The sequence below is a fragment of the Periplaneta americana genome, chromosome 10 (genome assembly GCF_040183065.1).
Source record: "Periplaneta americana isolate PAMFEO1 chromosome 10, P.americana_PAMFEO1_priV1, whole genome shotgun sequence".
NCBI lineage: Eukaryota > Metazoa > Arthropoda > Insecta > Blattodea > Blattidae > Periplaneta > Periplaneta americana.
Window position 1 is genome coordinate 122,063,814 of NC_091126.1, and position 23,088 is coordinate 122,086,901.

Here is a 23,088-nt window from a genome sequence, read left to right on the forward strand (position 1 = left end):
TTAACATTATCATCGAATTATTTACAATGAGACCAAATATACGATATCTGAAGACGCAAAATCTGGACTGAAAGATGGATGTGGCAAATTCTCCCACCCTAGTTGTCTAGTGCATTTAATAGCGGTTTGGGCTCAGAACGAATGTTATTCTAAAGAAGAAGAAGAAGAAGAAGAAGATGGCGATAATGACGAACTCAATTTCTTGGCATTGCACGACGTCTTTGCAGTAACGTTGTCTTCACCTTCTCAGCAAGTCAGTGTAATAAACGCTATTAACACTGTGAATATCTTCCGAAAGTCACAGTGAAATATCCCGTCAATACCCCAAATTAGTCTCATTTACTTTGCTTACAGGCTATATAGCTCAAATTTGAATGGTTTTTCTTTCCGATAGAGATGGATGCCTCCACACTATGCTCCACTTCTTGAATTCTGGCTTGAAATTTTCAGAAACTGATTTCCTTCAGTCAAATAACGATTCTTCAAACTACTTCACATCCTAAGCCTCGTTTCTTTCTTCTCATATACGAACTTTTTCGGAACCCATCTTAATAGTTCCGATTGTTATGAGCAATTGAATATATAGTTCCCATATTTTCATGACATTTTAACGCTATATTTTAATTAGTTACCCTCCGGTCTTCCGGAATCATCTTAATATTATTATTTTTTAAAGTTGGTGTTAAAAGTCTGACTGATTTTCCAAGGTGTCCTTCATCCACAACACTCGCTCGTCATTAGAAACACATCAATCCGCTTACAGAAATTAGCACGATTTTGTACAATAAATTGATGTCATATTGTTTGCACATTCTGGAATAGATTTCTGCAAGCTTTATACCTTCTACTGTAACATAATGTATCATTTACAATTGTGTAATCAGTGCGCATACTTAAATGAACACAATTTTTTTATTATTAATTTTGATTAATTATTATTTACCTTGGTAGTTACTGTGCAACCATAGTCAAGGATGTAAATGTGAATCCACAAAATATGGTACATGAGCAAACCGTGTTATTCTATATTTTCTATTTATTAACTGAATTACCCACGTAAATTCAGCTTCCTTTACATGACACGACCGAATAATGAAAACAAATTACGTATATGCAATTTATAATGACTTGATGTAGAAACACGTGTAGCTATCATAAATTTACTCCATAATATAACAACTCCAAAATGAGAAATGTGGAGCTTTATTAGAAAACTCCGTATCCGTATTAATTTTACTATTGAAGTATAAATATTTCCGCGCCAAAATTTTGTGGCATATCACAGACATTACATAATCATATAAATAAAATGCAATTTTCTAGGTTTTTTTATGAAAAAAAACTTATGTAAAATCTACGTAGATGAGTTAACTTTATATCTCACCAACCAAGGAATTACATATTATTTAAAACATTAAAATCGTTCTCGGAATTAGCATGCAATTTTAGAGTCAAGACTTACATAAAAAAATTAAGTAGTAAATTGACGTATTTTGTTCGCTAACATTGAAATTATATGACGAAAATATTTTAAAGCACATACGTCCTCTCCATTAACCTTAATTACGAATAACAAAACTGCACATTATAAACTAACATCTCACACTTGCCAATATGAGATTGCACCACGGTCATCAGTGACGTATCTTACCGAATCTGGTCGCTAAGGTGACACTGTTCACTTATCACTGAATTGTTTCACTCGCTCCGCATGACGTAACGTACTGAGCACACCGATCAGCGGGCAGAACACTCACTCTCTCGCGCGCACCCGCACTAGCCCAGATCCCGCGGAGCACTGAGGGCTGTCATCCACCGCGCACCACGTGGGATCCTCGTTACGTCACGCAACAGGTTCCGGCTGAGGGTCACGGATGTGAATGCACTCAACGTCACGTATCGCGATATCGGTATCTCACACGTCGATAAGCAATCACTCTTGTTCACTATAGTAGTCACGGGCTAGTAGTTCATTTTTGTTCCAAAATGGACGCCATACATTCTTTATCTCATAATACTGCGCAAAATTCGAAGACATTTACAAACACTACTCACTCACCACTCAGATCACTACCCATACATCCCTGTCTTTAAATTTAAATATCTAGGCCTATGTTTAAATCCACCCACCCACCCACCCACCCATCCATCCATCCATCCACCCATCCATCTATCCATTAAATACCTTCATTAAATGCCTATATTTCTATGTTCATATTTATCTTTGGGCAACCTATTTTTGTAACGTGAATAGATAAGAGCGGTCCATCAGACCCACGTGTTATTTCAATACATTAGCATAAAGAAATCATTTTATTGCACATAATATTAAACTTGTTTAACGCAGGACAGGTCGCTAATATACAGTGTCGTTCGGACAGTCGCATACCCAGCATTTTGATAAGGCCAGCGACCCATTAAATTTTTCCTGTTATAAATTTTGAAAGGGGTGAAATACCGACTTGAAATGACAAACGTGTTTTCTTAAGACTTGAGGCTTTCTTTTGAAGTATCACAATATATCAAATCAAGGCGACCAAAAACCAGACTGATCGCATTGTTTAAGGCACGATTGGGACACAAAGCATGGACCGACAGCAATACTAGATTAGTGACACCATCATACTTAGGCAGGGCTGATCATATTAGAAAGTTTAAATGCAGAAAACAAAAAACGGACGTGGCAAAATTTTCCTTTGTTAACAGCACAATTTATAGTAGACTGGAACAGCTTACCTGCGGCAATAAAGATTGAGAAGATAAGACTGAAAATTTAATACTGTAGGTGCAGTGTAATTATCTAAGTTGTGTCATGTAATTAATTAAGTTGATACGTAATTAAATAAGTTTATATGTAACTAATTAAGTTGATATGTAATTAAGTTGGTACACAATTAATTAAGGTGACTTATAATTACTTAAGTCGATAATAGTTGGGTTTAATAGAAGTACTTATAATTTAGGTTTACTTTTACTTATAGTAGGCGTTATTATACCGTAGCATAGTTCTTATTTATAGTCCTAAGTTTATTGCATTTATCTATTTATAGTTAGAAATTAAATTTACGTTTATTTTATCTTTATTGCTATAATTATTGTAATTTTATTACTGTAATTATTGTAATTATTTGGGATCGGTGTTTGGACTTGCAGATTTTTAAGGCAAAGAAGAGTTGCTTACATAAATATGTAGAGCCAAACATGCATAGTAAATGGTTATTTGTCCCGTCATATATTGAATTACCTACTAAGCGAAACACTACCACTATTGAACATTTCTCGTAGCGCTGATTGGTAGACTCAAACATTATTTGTTGAGATCAACTGATATTTGTCAGCAATAACAAATTGAATATGTGTATTTTAAATTTTCTTTTACGCGGACCTAAAAATTGGATTTATAAAGGAATAATATTTCTTTTATGTTCTGTATGCATAGCAATTTTATGAACTTAATCTACAGTAGTATTAGATTTGTCATGATTTTTAAATAGTGTTGAAAGAGCCTCAGACTTCTGTTGAAAATCCGTGATACATGTGAATTATTCATAACTGTCGAAGAATACAGACCATTTCACAGGAGAATGGTAAAAATATTTAATTATTTATTCTACACAGAATCCATGTTAATGGCATGTTAAGTAGCTAATAACAATACCGCTTCATTATGATAAAGAATAGAACGATTGTTTTGTAAAATTTTGGCCTAAATACTTTTCTGTAACTGTAATAATGCAACCCATGCACCTGTCAAACTTAAGACAATCATCTCATATACAGAGTGTTAAAAAAAAAGTATCCAATATTTTAGGAGGTGCTAGTACGCATCAAAACAAGAAAAAAATGTCTAATAAACATGGGTCCTACAACACATACTTTCTGAGATCTGAACACTTGTTCATAGGAGGCGCTCAATGTGACGTCCATTCATGGCAGTGCATTTCTCTGCCCTTCGGTGTAAGGAATCACTCACTCTTTGGAGTTGACCTCGTTGTTCTTGATAACCAAAAGTCTGAGGGGATTTAGATTTGAGGAACAAGCAGGCCAAGGTGTGGGGCCTCTTCAATCAAACCAGCGGTCCTGAAATGTCAGCGTCAGGTGTTCACGCTCATTGCGGAAAAATGTGCTAGTGTGTCATCACCCATGAACCACATCTGTAGTCTTTACTGATATGGCACTTACTCCAGAAAGGTAGGCAATACGTTAATAAGAAAGTCCTGATAACGAACACCAGTTAATCTCTGTGGTAGCACGTATGGCCCTTAATCTATCGCCAATAACGCCTGTCTATAAGTTGATTGAGAATCGGTGCTGATGCCTATTTCTTCAAGTGTAAGGGAATTTTCATCAGCCCACACATGCTGATTACGAAAATTCACACCACCATATCTGCTGAACCCCGCTCATATCCGCAACCAAACTTTTCTTTTCAGTATTCCATGCCAGGGGTGTCAACTACGGTATGATTATTTGGTAGCCTGCTGTATTGTAGGGCAGAAAAATGCATTGGCATAAATGGACGTCACATTGATTACATCCTATGTACAAGTGTTCAGATCTCAGAAAGTATGTGTTGTAGGATCCATGTTTATTAGACATTTTTTTATTGTTTTGATGCATACTACCACCTCCTGAAATATTGGATAATTTTAACACCCTGTATAGGACGAACCATAGACCAAAGCATGTCAAGTGTACGGACCCGTTCCGAGTCCAGCCCCCGTAAAGCCAAGTCAAGACACCATAAACGTCAGTGTCGTAATGTGAAGTGAAACACAGGAACCAAAATAAGGAATGATAACCTTAAGTGAATGCTACTATCATCAATAAATTCCTTTACATTCCGGGTTTCTTAGACAAGCAACGACGACGCTGACAGATTACGAAAATGAACTTGAATTTGAACTTAAGGGAATTTGAACAATGTTGCAAGCAAAACAACTCTACATCCACACCTACCAGACAGAATCACTGCGGACCTCTGGTCCCTTACGGATTACGGCTATTATTTTCCTTACAAAAATATTTATGGATTTTTGTGTCCTAATAGGTGGAGGCCCAGAGTCCTGATTATCTCACGTCAGTGGTAAGGATGAATTTCTGGAGTGGTCGGGGTAATCTCCCCCTCGGAGTCCAGATGTTCTCCCGGGAGATTTCAGAATTTTTAAACTAAAAAAAATATTGTGTAAATTATATTATACTGCATATTTCAATTTGATACGACTTTTCAGTAACTGGAATAAATTATACTCTGTACATTTTCAGGTAGTTGTTTTGTTTTCTTGAAGGTTGGATTTTTTTAGGAAAGCCTTGTTGGCGACACAATTCACATAGCTGAGTCTGCCGGCCGATTCTGATTGATTTAAATTTAAACAGTCTACATTTTCAGTCTACATTGTTACAGTTAAGAAATCTGGTGATTATGTTTTATTACAGAAGTTTTAAGTGCTAGTGATGTTCAGCAAATATAATAATTTTGTTGACTAAATAGTTATAGCATGTAGTAAATGTAAATATTTTAGTACACGATGGCAAAATAACAGACATTGCTTTTGTTAAAAAGAAAATGTTATGTTTTATTTAACGACGCTCGCAACTACAGAGGTTATATCACGTCGCCGGATGTGCCGGAATTTTGTCCCGCAGGAGTTCTTTTACATGCCAGTAAATCTACTGACATGAGCCTGTCGCATTTAAGCACACTTAAATGCCATCGACCTGGCCCGGGATCGAACCCGCAACCTTGGGCATAGAAGGCCAGCGCTATACCAACTTGCCAACCAGGTCGACTTAAAAAGAAAATACATATTGAGAAGTCAATGGAAAGTTGCATTTAATTAAGAACATTCTCAATTATTGGTTTGTGACATCTGTCAACCACTAATTTCATCCGTGTTACTTTCATTTTGTGCTGTTAGTAGTGAGTCAATGAATAAAATGTTTGCACGCGAAATCAAATATAAAAAAACGTGGGAAACTAAATTTATTTCGTTTTATTTCGATTGTACTCGAGGTGGTACATTTTGTAAATTGTGTGAAATGCAATTCAAAATAATTTCGAAGATCTCCGATTCCACGATCTACCATAAGCCCTAGGGGAGAGCTCACCGTAGAAAGCACTACCACTACCATTAATTAATGACCACATACTACGGGATCTAAGTTCTGTAGCAGCTCGCAGCCGATTCTACATCGGACGCAAGTCCGATACATGAGGAAAAAACGGAGATGATTATGAAAGTATAATTATGATGGCGAAATGAGCCCGAGGTCCAACACCGAAAATTACCCAGCAATTCTGCTTCAATTGTTTGAGGGAAAACCTCAGAAAAAAATCCCAACCAAGTAATTTGTCCCAACTAGGATTTGAACCCAGGCCTGTTCGTTTCACGTTACTCTACAGCGATGGACGACGCATCACATGCTGAGTTTCCATTGGGAAACTGAGGCAATGTGTTCGAATGCTAGCCTATTTTTTAATTTCTTTCAGAATATGTAGGCTATCAGTAGGATGTGTGGCCCCCTGGATGCCCCGACTTAACTCCCTGTGGTTTTAATTCCGGAGTATTTTAAAAGAAGGTGCACACAATCCAATGCCCTGAAAGAACTATCAAAATGCCATCCGAGAAAATATCGCCTCTATTTCTAAACGGGAACTGCAGCAAATAACGAGTTACTCCTTAAACAGATGTGACAATCATTTGTAACAAGAAAGCAGATTATTTTAGTATCTCCTTTCCTAATTTGGGTAAATAAATGAGGTTTGACCTGCATATATTTCCTGTTTTATATTAATAGTTTGTGGTATGCTAAATTACATATTCTGCTAAGCTTAACATCTCGTGTTTCTAACGTCCACACACACGTCTTACGCAATGGACAATGAAAAAGGACGAGATAAGTGTGTAGTGAATTGATACGCATAAAATACGAGCAGATAACTTATACGAAAATGCTACTGCGTGATATTGAAGTTGGCCCAATATCAGTGTGGTACTTAACTGCGTTGCTGCGGAATATCCGGATTAGATCTGAACACTTCTTTGCTCTCCCTACAAAGTTTTGTGTTTGACTTCTCATGTGATATTAAAAGTTGGTATAGCCTAAAGTTCCGATTGAAAATATGCAAAGAGAGAGAAGAGAAAGAAAGAAAGAAAATATATGAAAAGAGAATTCCTTGGCCATATTTCTAAATCCCCGTACCACCAACATACAAATGACTTTCCTGTATTGCTTATCGTTCATATTATAGCCCTACATGGTAACCTCACACTTGTGTTTGTTAATATGTAGTATTCACGACATCCCCTACATGTTATTAAGTCGCTTGACATCTGGTAATGCTGCCTGTACTGTATCCACAGACAAAGAAACAGGACGCCGATAATGATCAGCAGCAGAGTAAAGAGTTTCTCCAACCGTTTTGATGTAAAGATTTTGATCGGAAATACACGATTAATTACTATAACTTTTTTGTGTTAATTTCAGATGTAACATTATTATACTCGTATGTACAACAAACTGAAAAATAAAGTATTTTCAAAAGCAAAGAAAAAAAGTAAAATTTTCTCATTTTCATTACCTATCGGCGCAGCATAACAGTTATTCTTTGCCCTACTAAATATTTCAGTAGAAATTAAGTTTTTTTTTTTTTCAACCGAAGCAGTCCAAAATTGTTATTATTCCCAATATTTCAAGGTAGGCCTATACAAATGTACTTTGTTTAAGATTTCCCCACACTGAAAAGACATTTCACGTAGGCCTACCAATGAAGAGATATTAAAAGAATTTCACAAAAACATTCCTCTTGTTTCATTAGTAACAGTACTTTCAATGTTTATGCTAACAGCACGTACACCGATGTTCAGCCTTCTCCTCTATCTAAGAGAAATATTAGACTATATCCAGTGGCGTTTGGTCAACTTAAATGAAATGTATGCTACTCTGAAGAGACACAGTTTAATCACACTTTAAAAGTGATTTGCAAGCGACATTATCACAAAACGGCCTGCACGCGAGAGTACTCAAATGTTTAAACTAAAAGTAGGCCTATCTGGTTAGCTGTATTATGACCGTTTTCCCCCAGTAATACATGTATATATGTAGATTCCATTGCACTGGGAATAAAAACTGGATTTTATGTTCGTACATGGAAAATAAATTTCTAAAATTCAACATTTTCACAAAATTTTGGAAAAGTTTCTAGTCTATTATGAGTCTAATAAGCAGTATTAGGAACAAATTTTTTCAGCAATGAACTCTAATACTCAGTGATAAAATGTATAAAAATAAATTTAATGATTGATGAATCAGTTGTTAAGAAAATATTAGTTATTAGTCGAAAAATAAGGGTTTTAGAAATTTGGATAGCACTGGTTCGTAAACTAATTGTAATGAACGTTTTTCCTGCGGAGTTCACAATTTTCTTTAATATGAACTAACTTTTTTAAAAAAATTAACAAATTTGATGGTATTGATGCAACACTATTTCATTGAGTTGACATGGAATTAATGATCAATAATGAAAAAGAAAGATGAAATTTTCAATGCCGAGTTTCAGTGTGGTTCGGGTTCAACCAAACAGAAGAACATTCATGGCTCACCATTTGAAGAGTTAGAAAATATTATAATTAAATTTATTGTATTGCAACGGTGGGCCTCTGTTTAATTTGAATAGTTGGTATAAATAATAAGTAAATAATACTTAAACGATAAAGTTTTGCCCTGCCGTCAATCGTATGATAGGGTCGATTGTCTCATGGGTGAGGTGGTACAAAAGAAAACACTCAGCATAAATAATCAACTATCCGTTTACATTTATTAATTAGCACTTCCGGTAATTGGAAGATAAATAGGATGCAGTAGAAATACAGCCACCTATAACTCCACCAATGCATCGAAACTGGCTTGCCACTAATTGTCACTCAACTGGCATTCACCATTACACACAATAGTAACACCATCTATGCCCACAGATTATAAATATAAGTAACTTGCTAGACAAGTCCAAACTTGTTGGATGTGGCAGACAGCACTAATACGAAACCAATCACAACCAATGTAAAATATACACTTGAAGAATGCCCGCTTATTCTTGAATTATCTAATACTTTGTATGAAATCAAATATACTTCTACTAATCAAAAGAAACATACAATTACTGATGAAGAAAAACCTGTTATGATCCCTGGTAGGCCAGTCTCCAAACCAAACAACAATGGTCTCTCTTCATCTCTCATGCCTCCGTTATTACACAGCACACCACACCACAGCTCGGCCACGCTTCTACATGTAGTAAGACACTATCCCTGATCGAGACCCGACTACAGCAGTACACGCCCCTGCCCGGACTGGGTTATCCGTGATCCCATCACAGATAGCCGCTAAACAAAAACCCCTCAGCTCTCCACGGCTGTCACACAACCATACTCTTCGAGCGTCGACCCCAGACACTTCGCGTCCACCGTCCACCATGCTACACGGCAAACTGACGCTAATTAATCATTAATGAAAACAGAGCCAATGAAAATCTAAAACCCATGTCACGTGATAACTTAAATTCGCTCCTTATACGTGAGAAGTAAGAGACCATGAATGGCGGAAAGAAAACAAGCTATCTATAAAAGGAAGAAAGAGACCTAAATGGCGGAATAGAATGTCATCTATGAGAAGTAAGGGTAACTAACAACAAGAAAAATAACATAAATAAGGAAGAAAAAAGAAAAGAAAGAAAGAAAGAAACACAGAGTGCCGAAACTAAAACGGCACAGTATGTTCGTCTGTATACTTGTGCAGGTATGAACATATCGTACTCGTGGGTTTTAGTTCGAACTTAGAGTTAAGATACAAATTAGATTTACTTTAAATGTTATTTTAAGTGATCGTGCTTCATTTAATTTAGGATACTCCCTATTATTATTATTATTATTATTATTATTATTATTATTATTATTATTATTATTATTATTATTATTATTATTATTAATTTATTATTAATTATATTTTTATTAATTGTGTTTATTATTAATTGTCATTATTGAATGTACTTAGTTACCACTGCCACCGGGTATATACCCATTTGCAGACATATACACATACAGTATGTGTGTATATGTATATGTGTGTGTATGTATGTATGTATAATGTAATAAGGCTGCGTGTTACCAAGTTTGAGTACTGTGAAATTTGGTGCGGCTCTCCGACAGATACTATTTCTTAGCCTACATTCGGCTCTCTTGTAATTTCTAGTGAGTACCACTGGTATAAATGAATAGCGGAACATTTTTAAAGACAATCTCAACAGAAAAGTCTTAATGACAACACTTTTATTCGCTGACCAGGCGATCGTAATAAATTCAGAGGATAATATAAATTCTTCTACATACACTTAACACAACAATGGGGAAATATAATATGATAATAACAAAGAAACAAAAGCAATGACTTTCTAAGGGAAATAAGTTATACGATGCAAAATTATTTTAAATTCCTCTCAAATTGAGCAAGCTAGTTCTCTTAAATACCCCTGGGATATGATGATTTCAATGATTTGATGCTAGTATCGTGAGACAATACGTGGAACACTACATACGAAAGCAAGAACTGGTATAATTTTAAAGTTTCATAAGACAAGGGCTGTTCCTACATTATTTTATGGATCAGAATACTGAACTCTTGACAAGACAACGACGACGAGTAGAGGTGGCAAAAATGAGATTTCTACGTGGAGTCGCAAGATATAATATAGGACTGATCATGTTAGAAACGATGATACGAGTATTTTTAGAGAAGAATTTAATATTTTAATAATTTCGATAAAACTGATGAATACTGTTCAAAATGGCACGGCCACGTAGAAGGAATGGAATCAAATAGATACCCTAAAATATTCTACCATTACAGAACCAAAGAACTGAGAACAAGGGGCCGACGACGAGCCATGCGGTGGAAGGATCAATTTGTGAACTACTTGAAGACTATTTCCTGAAGTTGTTGTTGTTGTGTTGATGGTGATGATGATGATCTAATCTAATGCAAGGTATGTCTAGGTTCAGAGAGTTGTCCATAACCTGGCAGCCACCCTGCAGTTTTATTTTATTTACTACTTTTTTTTGTTTTTGGTATTCGGATCTTACAGCACACAAACTATCCCTGGTCTATTGCACACAATAGTATTCTCCCAGCTAAACGCATTAACAACCCACACCAGCTGACCGCGCTAAGGTTCGCTGTGAATTTCTGTTGCAGAAATGCAACTCTACACATGCTCGAGCAAGCCACTCTGCGCTTCGCCTGCCGGAGATCGGAGAATGTCAGAAATTGTATAGGCCCTACTAATGGTATGGAGATCTTGACCGAATGATGTAGATGTCAAACATGGGAAAACGGGAGAACCCCGAGGAAAACCAGAATTTCTACCTTGTCCGCCACAATTGCCACTATGATTTTAAATGAAAAATTCCAGGCCTGATACGGACTCGAATTCGGAACGCCTGAGTGACAGGCTAAAGGACAGACCACTCAGCCACCGCAAAGGGACTACCTTGCAGACGTTTATCTATACACTCCACAACATCAGAGACCTGGAGCCGTCAAGTGCTCTCCACTCTGTACTTTACACAGTTCGTTCATTAGAGGGCAGATACGAAGAAACCGCCGAATATGGAAACTTTTTTAGTTCTAGTCGGAGTAGAAATTATTCAGATATGGCTCTTCCTACCAGTAGAGGATAGGTAAAGAAATATACTATGTTCTCGCAAGACTTAGTATCGTAAGTCCGATTATCAAATTAATATTCAATCTTTTTTAGATCCAACATTGTTAGATCGCTTGATGCACTGGCTTTCCACGTTGAGATTCGTGTTCTAAGTTGAAATCATGGTGGCCCAAGACAAGTTAGGACAGATTTCATCGGAGCACACCAATTTATAACGACACCATGTCGCCAGCTCTCTTTTACAATATTTTATTCGAGAATACTGTATATGGGTTTGTCAGTTTCCGACACTCAATAGCGGTATTAAGTCACATCTGCACACAATATTGTAAGTATAGTAAATTGCATTTTTATTAAGAAAGTTCTCCATCACATTTATAAACCAACAATTTCGACTTTCAATCTTGGAGGGAGATTAAGAAATTCCTTTTATCCTTACTAAATTGGCATTGCATTTCTTTTATATTTACGTCGTGAGTTCTCTCAAATTGTGGCCTTGCGTTGTAAGTTCTCTCTGTGTGATATTAAAGAAAACAGCCAAGGAATCTCCAATTGCTTTAGACTTTTGAATGCGTTTAATTATCTGTTTAGATTTGTTGGGCAAATTCCCGTGGTGCAATGCGAAATTCGTTGCTGTCGCGAAGTGACTGTCACGGAGTTAACGAGAAGCAATTAGCTAGCATGCAGGTTAGGATCCAGGACGCGCACGCGAGTGTCGGAACCGAAACTCCAAGAAACCTGATCGCGTCCGGCGCACGACCTCAGCGTTTTGTAGATTCCACTGAAAGACATGAAAGGCAAAGAAGAGTCTAGGGGTCAGTCATTCTATTTAATCTTAATCTCGTGTGATAAAATTAAATACGTAGTTTTAAGTTACATGCATGCTATTCAAGATTGTGGCCTGCCTGCCTGTCTGCCAGTCAGCACTATTATATAGTGTATTCTCCGGCAAGTATTACAATTAGAGTAATCATAGCCTATCTGACCCACCAAACGAGATAAGGAGATACTACATACATAAGTGTTCTGTCCATGGGCAGGTCTTTAACTGAAAACCCAGCATTCTCCAATCTTTTCCATTTTTTGCCTTCCTCTTAGTCTCCGCATATGATCCACATGTCTTAATGTCGTCTATTATCTGATATCTTCTTCTGCTTCGAACTCTTCTTCCGTTCACCATTTCTTTCAGTGCATCCTTCAGTAGACAGTTTCTTCTCAGCCAGTGACCCAACCAATTCCTTTTTCTCTTTGTGATCAGTTTCAGCATTATTCTTTCTTCACCCACTCTTTCCAACACGACTTCATTTCTTATTCTGTCTGTTCACTTCACACTTCTCCATATCCACATTTCAAAACCTTCTATTCTTTTGTCTTCATTTCGCCGTAATCACTCCACACAAAGCACTTTATTAGTCTCTTATTTAGATCTATTTTCCAGAGGGCCGCAGAATATGCTCCTTTTACTATAAAAAGCTGTACACCTAAATTTCTTTATATTCTATCTGCTTACTAATAATTATTGAATAAACGTACTTTCCCAAGGGTAGCTTCCATTTGATAATAATAATCATAACACAAATATTTATTTTTATTTTTATTTGTTTAGTATGCTGTGTCTTTTGGTAACCCTTACTGAAGGGCAGCTACCCTTGTGGGATTTATACATTGCCATTGCTACCCCCCTTCCGACTTCCTGGCTGCAGCTCATGTTACTGCTTATAGTACATCCCAAGTATTTGAAGCTGTCCTCTTGCTCTATTGCATCATTTAGAATTCGTAAGTTTACCTTCTTTATTTTTCTTGCGACAACCATGGTCTTCGTCTTGTTTCCATTTATCTCCATTCCATACTGCTCACAGCTGTCATTTAGCTCCAGCAGCATATCCCTTAATATCATCTCCTCTTCTGCTAGCAACGCCATGTCATCAACAAATCTTATGGACTTTATTTTTCTTCCTCCTACTTTTACCCCTCCCATGTTCTGAAAACATTTCTTCACCAAATCCTCCAAGATACTAAAGAGTAATAAAACTATTCAAGGCAAAGTTGTTAGATGTAAGTATTTTCTGCACAATGAAATAATCGTAATAGAATTCCCTTGTTAGACAACATAGCAAACCCCACAGGAATATGAATAGGCATACATCTATGTGCAATAAAGAAATCGTAAGCTCGACCGTAATTCCATATTCGTCTTTTGAGGAAACTTCTAAAATCAGATTGAAATCCCTCTCGAAAATTTATATACATGTAATGTAAAGGAAAAACTTAAACAAAAACGAGTTGTAAGTGTAAGGCACAAGAGACAACTTCCAAAAAGTTTGAGAAGCTTTCTTGTCAGACTGCCTGAGCGCAAGTGATTCTTTCTTCACTCTTTGTCAACTAAACTTCAAGCTCAGATAGCGGGAATTGGAGATAGCGGATGGTATTTGGCGAGATGAGGTCGAGGATTCGCCATAGATTACCTGACATTCACCTTACGGCTGAGTAAAATCTCGGGGAAAAAACTCAACCAGATAATCAGCCAAAGAGGAAATAGAGACCATGCTTGAGCACAGCTGCGGATTGGCACGCAAGCGCGCCAACCAAATGAGTTACACCCAAAGAGTATTCACAGTGTACGAGATAAGTCTAGGGATTTTTACAGTTCCGTATCTATTATGTTCGCTACATCCTAAACGTATATTATTCGGGTGTCTCTACGTTTCATTTACACAGGATCCTCCTATTAAAATTCTATAGGACCTAAAACGCCTAAATGATCCATGTACTCCTACAAATGCCCAAAACTTATGTCTGTGCCTAAAAAGCCCCTTTTTAGTAGTCTGCGTATATTTAAAATAAAAGTACCTATACAAAATATGGAAAAATGTCCAAAAAGCAACAAAAATGCTATTTAAAATACAAAAAAAAAAAAAAAAAAAAAAAAAAAGCTCTTACAGACAAACACTAGTCTGGCACGTTCGTTCCATATCAGACATAGAAGGGGAGGAAGGACGATTTTACCTAATTTTCTGGAACCGAAGTTCATTTGAAAACCCATTCAAGTAGAAAAGGGGTGGTAGGTTGTTCAGGATAGGCAAGAGCTTACAAATTAGTTTTAGCGTCAATGCAACCCCGTTATGCGAAATGAAACTAACCAATCAGCAATCAGTCTCTTTCACGAACATAATTTGCGTCTTCAGTTCAGCAGCACTCATTGTCAGCACCACTGCTCCGTAGAACATAAATTCCACCTAAAACGGAATAGGCTACTTACTAAAATTAAAATTGTTTTATGTAAATCATAAAAGTCCTACATTGCATTTTATGAAGTCATAAATCTCATTTTTTAGGAATCTGTTCCCTAGACATAACATTTAAAAATAATGTGATAAGAATGGTAGAACATAATAAAGTATTTGAAGGTAATATGTCTGACTTATAAGATATGCATCAATACTACAAATCAGTGCATTTCGAACTGGCGCACAGTATGCAATAATACAAATCTAGCTGGACAAAATTCATAACTTCTCTGCATTCCAACGGATTGTTATGAAACTTTGTACAGACCTTATAGATAGCACATATTCTTTTTGTGCAAACTCTGGCTACGATAGTGTAAGAGAAACTATATCTTCATACGGAGTGGTTTTAGACAAAAATAGTAACTTCTCTCCTATCTAACAGATTTTTATGAAAAATTGTACGGAACTTACAGGTAGGATATTTTTTTGTGTATAAACTATATTTACAGTTCCAAAAGAGGAAGTACCACTTTACAGGGGGTGCATTTACACAAGATTAACTTCTCTCCTACATAACAGATTTTATGAAACTTTGTACAGGAGTTACAGGTAGCATATATTTTTGTGTACAAATTTTGATTACATCTATATGCTACCAATAGGCCTAGTAATTGTACAAAGTTGCATAAAAATATATTATATAGGAGAGAAGTTGTTAATTTTGTCTAAATGCACCACTATAAAGAGGCAATTCCTCTTATAAAATATAATCAGACTTTGTAGACAAAAAGATATATTCCACCTGAAACTTCTGTATAAAGTTTCATAAAAATCTGTTAGATAGGATAGAGTTTATTAATTTTGTTTAAATGCATCCCTAAAAGGAGTAGTTCAACTTATGGAACCGTAAATATAGTTTGTGCACAAAAAATACATGCTACCTGCTACCTGTAACTTTCGTACAATGTATTATAAAAATCTATTAGATAGTAGAGAAGTTATTAGATAAGAGAGAAGTTATTAAATCTGTCTAAATGCACCCACTATAAAGGGGTAGTTTTTCTTTTGCAAACATAATCAGAGTTCGTACACAAATCATATGTGCCACCTGTAAGTCATGTACAAAGTTTCTTAACAATGCGTTAGACTGCAGAGAAGTTATTCATTTTGTCCAGCTAATGATTTGCGTTCTGATTCACTGTGCGTTCGTTAAGGTTAGATAAAAGTGTGTCCAATGTATTTTTAAACTGATATTCCATATCATTTGAATAACAGTGGCGTAGCGTCAATGTAAGCTAAAAAGCTCAGCTTCCCCAGTTAATAATAATTTCATGATAAACCTGCAATCTATGGACAAAATTATTTATTAATTTTAATAGAATTTATAATTGCGCCTTAAATATTGTAATGCGGCAGCTCAGGATGATTTATGATGCAGCAGTAAACTAGAAGCCTGCACACACCAGCTTCCAAGCAGACTGGTTTCTCACACTCATTCATCTGTGTAACCCACCCCGCAGATTTTCCATCCCTTTCTAACTAAACTATCCTGGTCGCAAGGCTAGCAAGAAGCTAGCTTTAACATTGAAAATAAGTAGTTTCCGAGTTATCCCTTTTCATCAGTTGTGTTCAGTTGAAGTGTTAGTGTGCATTGTGGCTGATATAATAAATAATGAGTGAAATAACAGTTCCTGACACCAATTTGCTTGAATTTTTTAGGACAATTCTATTATCAAGACTGACTTACGAATAAAAGTGTGATCTAAAAAACAAATGACCGACTCCCTAGCTGTCAATGAAGGATACAACCAAAAGAGAGATGCATACATACGTAATGATACTAATACTGTATCTATTGACCGTTAATATTGTGATTCCCCTAACTATGACAGGGAGTGAGCTAATGTTATACGTATACGTGTCTATTTGTTAGAGATATGTGTAAACAGTGAAATCATATTTTACTACGTACCATTTGAGGTCATGCCTTATTGGTGTTACTTACGAGGTTCCAACCAATCTTCGACTGCTGACTTGACATTGACTACTATTTATTTTAAGACTATATTTTTGTAATACAACTTGAATTAGCTTCCCCTGCTCAAAATTTCATGCTACGCCACTGGTGAATAATATTGTAGGCCTAAACCACTCTCACAATGATTAAAAACTTCCTTAGTCAATGATTCTTTTCTGCTGTTAAGTCAAACATGGAACAGTTACCGTACGCCTCACCACTGAAAAAAAATTAATTACTGATAAATGCGCAAGAATGCGAAAACTTTAAAACAAGAATTCAACACTCTAAATCAGGGGTCGTCAGCACAGAGCACGCTGGGGCTAGCCTCTCCTACCCGCGGAAAGCGCAGCGCACTAGTGCTCTCGTACCTGCTAGCGGGTATGCTCTCTATCTCTCCCTGCTGCACGATGGTGCACACGGGACGCCACCGCGTACCCATTGCACATTTCAGCGAGTGCTGACGACCACTGCTCTAAATTATACTGTATTAAATGGTAAAAGAATTGTTGTAACCGGACATGACCGGCTATACTAAAACTCACATTATATTTGGAGAACTTTAAAAACATTAGTTTTTCAATTGTAGGCCTAATATTTAAACTAGTGGTCGTCAGCACTCGCTGAAATGTGCAAAGGGTACGCGGTGCTGTCCGGTGTGCACCGTCGTGCAACAGGGAGAGATAGCATACTCGCTAGCAGCTACGGAGTGCACCCTAGTGCACTACGTTTTCTGCAGGTAAGAGAGACTAGCCCCAGCGTGCTCTGTGCTGACGACCCCTGATTTAAACCCTACTGTAAGAAAGAAAATACTTTAGAAACTTGTAATTGAAGTTACATTAGTAAGAATGTACTTATATGAACAAATTCCATGTTTTAGAACACAATACTAATAATTCGCTCTTTTTCACCCTCATAGTAAGCCTCTCTCTCTACGACTGAACCGGAGCTAGAAGTGTTCGGAAGAACTCAAAGTTTATACGGTACCCTTCTGAATACAGTTTTCCGCTGATAAACCAGTAAAAGCTATTACTCACAACACTCTTCAAATATTAAAGGACACGAATTCATATTCACCTATGCATAACTAAACAAGTCGAAATTTGATTTTTGTCCACCTAGATCGGGAAAATTACAGACTGTGTGGCGGCTCAAGTACAAAAGTACAAACCACGTACAAGTCACTGAACTGAAAACTGTGACCTGAAGCACTGGTAATCCCAACTGTCCCAGCTGACTATAGTCGAGGAGAATGGTTCAGGATTGAGATAAGTACGCATGGAAAATGCAGTCCCTTGCTTAACCTTGATCCGCCAGTTCGAAATGCACTAATTTATAATCGAACAGCACAGCGACAGGCTGGGGTCCTCCTACGCAACAACATAGCACCCGAATGCCTACAGGAAAATGTTGCGCTGACTAAGAAGTTCACATTTCCTCCTTCCTTGTTACTCATTAGAATAAACACAGCTTTACTGTTGAAATGCGTCTAAATAGGCCTAATATGAAACATGATAAAATTTGCAGAGAACAAGAATGCATACGAGTATATAAGGTAATATCTTTAAATAGGGAGCACTATACGCAATCTTACCTTTGAATATACCAGGACAGTCAATACGAAACAGTTAACCAATGGTGACCAAAGCGGGTGCCGTGATTGCATCATGTAATCACATCACATTCAAACAGTACGAGGAGTTTCCTGTACATTGCTGCGTTTCATTCACGTACTGAAGGCAAGCAGTGGCGGTATCATGTCGCTCTACAAACTCTGCCTCTACAAGCAGTAAGAGGTGGTTTCGTAAAGAATGAGAAGGAGAACTTTTTTGTTGTTCTGTCGTACAAAATGTAATATGTTTACTTTGCTCAACGGTTCAATTAGGAGTATATAGAAACATTAATTGCCACGCTGAATAATGTATTATTATTATTATTATTATTATTACTGACCACTAAGTATGTGTTTCTATAATTCTTCTGTACGTTCATGAATATTGATATTTTTAGATCTTCTCCTTGGAAGGATAAAATTATTAGGTTTTATCTCAATTTTAATCTTCTTAATGTTTAGATGAGGGTAACTATTTATTATTTATTCATTTAATAATAATATTGTAGAAAAACTGATTCAATATTACGTGCCAACGAACTGTTAAACGCCAGGAATTGACATGACAAATCATAGCCAGGAAGAGAAAGATGAGATAAATAAATATAAGGAAGTCAGCTACCTAATGGGGTTTGAAATATCTCGTGCTCTAAAGCATTTAATAGAACAGAATTTCTCAAAAAAGAGTAATGATTAAAATAGCTTAAATAACTTGTCCATAAGAAGTTTTTAATTTTGAAAAACTACGTATTTCTCGACCAAGTATCGAGAGAAGAATTAGAAAATTCCTGATTATATTCAAGAGGAATGTTAAAAAAGAAGCAAGAAAATCTTGTATTATTCACTGGCTCTTGATGACAGCAGTGACATTACTGATAGAGCAAAGGTTAAGATTTTTATCCGCGGGATTGATCAATATGTTAGTACAGGAACCACCCACCACTGGTTGTAGTTTTCATGTCAAGCACCTTTCCTCCGTCTTCTTACTTCATAGGCTTCTGTCACATGTAATCACTGCAGCTCGAGTTTTGGTCACAGCTGAGTGAAACAAACATGCGATTTCAAATAAAATAAAGTCAGATATAATCTAATTTAAACTGGGGAAGGTATACAAGTAGATCAGTTCTTGAGTCATGGTTACTATTAGTGTGAATTGTTATCTATCATATAAAGAATGATTAAAGGAGAAATGCTTCTCATGTTGTGTATGAGTGAGCAACGGTGAGTTAACTGACCTACCTGACAGTAGACCTATACTGTGATTGCAGTTGCAGGTCTTATTTAGTGAAAGATTTGAATCAGTCCATGCGCGTTTCGGCATACTCAAGCTTGAAAAAGAAATGTAATGAGTTGAGAGTAGAAGATTAAAGAAGATTTGACTGAATACACGGGCTCCGTGAGCTTCAGGTCGAATTGGGAAAGAAATCAAGAGAAACAAGCGCCGAATCTGCTAAGCTGATTCCTCGCATTTGAATGTATTTACATGAAACATAGGCGCCTAGCCGACTTCTCATTTTTTCAATTAGTGCTCATACTTTGGCACTGATATAAATCAATAAAAGTGAATTCTTGCCGCCGGCATTTCCTTGAGCTTACAACTGAATATAGAAGCTGCAACATTAACTCCTTTTTCAACAAAGGAACGTATCATAACAATGACCTAAGCAAGGAGCCTCTTTAATGCACTTTAAATAGTTTAATATCTTTATGTCGAGAAGAACCCCCTTCTGTAACAAATGACTTTATTGTCTAAGGTCGCAACGGAGTTACAAGTTTTGGATTAGTTTCTAAGGAATTAAGTTGTTATTGACCGACTGAGAACACTAATGCTACCGTACACTGCGGTGAAGGGGAGATTAACTTATCCTATACCACTAATATTACATTTTCTTATTCAATTACCCTTTACTTCAGGAGATACTGAAGATATCGTACTGAAATTTGTACAGGAAAAAAGCACAAGGTTGGTTTTATTTTGTAATTTTTATGTGAAACATTTTTTTTTATCAAACTAATAATATGCATATACATATCTTAATGTCCGTTCATTTCATTATTGTATTTCTCGACATGCGTTTAAAATTTCGTCCTTCTATCATTTACAGTTCCTGAGACAATTGGGCATTTGAAAAAAAAATAGCAACAAAATCGATATTATTTTAAAAATTCAATACTTTTTTACAAATTGTATTTCTTGATAAATCTGCGTCAGCTTTCTTAGAAACCTTGTATCTTCATCCTATAAAAAATGTATTATGTCGTCTTCAGTAGTTCCAGAAATAATGGGTCATTAAATAAGCAAATTTAACATTGGCATAAGGTAGTTAATCTCCTCTGAAAAAGAATTCTATTTACAGCTAACCCAGATTTTTAAAATTGCATCGTGTAAATCGGATAGATTATATTCTTTTGCAAAGCCCACATGACATAGTCCATTAAAATTTTTCACCTCATCGTGGCACGAAAGTTAAATCCAAATTTAGCTCAAAAATCGCACCCATTAAATATATCCAGTTCCGGAGCACCCATATAGTCGGCGCCTATGACATGAAAGAGCATACAATGTTCCAAGACTCAGATTTTCGTTCACTACAAGGATAGAAAATGCTTTTTTTTTTTTTTTCATTTATTTTACACCTGCAAATTTGTGCAAGTATTGTAGTGTGCTATTACGCAGTCATCATCTGTGCAAATGAGTCATGCACATTTTTATTGTCCGAGGAAACACCTGCCTACATCGTGCTCCCTCATTTCCAAAGGACAAGCTGGTCCCCTCTACATGTTCCATTGTTTTCTTTGTCTCTCGTAAATTGAATGGTTCAATGAAATAATAAGCTAACATACATTACACGATTTTAGGTATTATCATGGCTGTAGAGAAAATAAAGACTTTTTTGAATATAGAACATTTTAATTATATTTAATATTTAACAAATATATGAAATGAAAAATCAATTGAAATGTGAAAGTTGTGGGCATTCTAATAGAAATCAACGTTTTCCATTTTAGCTGTCATAGCTCGCTCTTTTATCTTACTAAATCCTCTCCTGTTTCCACACAGAACGAGAGAGCTGATCAACTCGTTAAGGATGCTGCGACATCTAGTGTGGAATACGCTTACAATAACTATCCTATAGGCATAGGCCATGTGAGTATGGAATTTAAAAAAGAATTCATTTATTTCTATTTTGTGCTTACTTTATTAAGTTAAAATATTATAAGTCAATAATAATTAGAACTGGAACAGTGCATGAACATACAGTAACAGCGGTCGATCCACAAGAGACATTTATTTCCCAACAATTAATAGCTGCATTACGATACAAATTTAAAATTCAAGTTTTATACCGACACACTTTTGAAAACTCAAATCGTATTTTGAGAGATCTGATATAAATTCGTCGAGTGTGAAGAATGCAAAGATACAGTGACACGTCATCATCTATTGTTTCAGTGTCCTTTATAGGGGGAAGTCTTGCAGAACCGGTCAGCATACGGTACCGGTCAGTTTGTGTTTTTAAGTACCGACAACAATTAGCAGGACGTGCAATGTAGTGTTCGTTGCTTCTAGTAGTTAACAATCATTGGTAATTAATTTAAACTTAAATCTGCATTCATTCGTTAACAAAATCAGTTGGAATACTTTTCTGCTTGCTGTAGCGTGAATCGACTAAATCCAAGTCTATTGAAACCAAGGCAATTCGGTAAGCATCGTTATAAATCTTGTTTCGTTCGATTCAGACATGATTTATGAATTACTTTCGTACATGATCCATTTTACATATCATAATGATGCTACAAAAAACAATATTTTGTGTTTCGCTGTGTGTCGATCAGTACTGATCACCATTTTGTCGTACAGTACCGGTCATATTCTTTCATGTAAGTTGTGGCTGAAATTGCAATCAAAGTATTTCAGTGTATAGGAATTCATCCCTGAATCCCAATGTATTCACAGAGCTCGATTATCTACCATTAATGATGACAGACGTAGCAGTGAACTCGAATGTGGCTCAAACTGAGAGCCCAACAGTTACGCCTAAATTTCCTGATACGACTTCCGTACTTAAGGCAAGTTCATATCATGAGACTAGTCCTAATAGGCCTATTTCTACTGACAGCCTAATGATACCACTGTTGTAAGCCTAAAGAAAATAAATCAGCAGCTTAGCCCAATTCCGGATGCCAGTAAGAAGTGAGAAGTTAGTCGACGTCGAAAATCTGAAAAAGTAAGGTCTTGATATCCAGTCCTTATAAGGCAATCTAGAAGAAAAAATTAGTGAAAAGTTGAAGAAGTAGCCAAGAGTCTACTGCGTGGGAAACGCCCCCTATCAGGAAAATTCTTCCCAAAAAGATCAGGAAAGACAACTGAGAAAAATGACGATAAGGTGGAGACTAAATGCATGACGAAGATTGGATCCAACATTCTTTCTGCAAAATGTGGGCTCACGAAGGCTTTGCCAACAATTTCTGAGACATCTGACAGAATGTGATTTTTTGTCAAAAGTAATAT

General features: G+C 36.3%; 1 protein-coding gene across 7 annotated transcripts in view; it reads right to left on the minus strand.

The window, feature by feature from the left end:
* Positions 1 to 23,088, minus strand: part of sick (sickie) — a 461,315-nt gene that overhangs the window by 331,361 nt on the left and 106,866 nt on the right. Inside the window, exon 1 of one of the 7 annotated variants that reach the window (XM_069838102.1) lies at positions 1,652 to 1,787. The exons of the other annotated variants lie outside the window; for them this stretch is intronic. The gene's annotated coding sequence lies outside the window, so the exon portion shown is untranslated. Of the gene's footprint in view, positions 1 to 1,651; positions 1,788 to 23,088 lie in introns of those variants that run through there. 7 annotated transcript variants of the gene reach the window in all.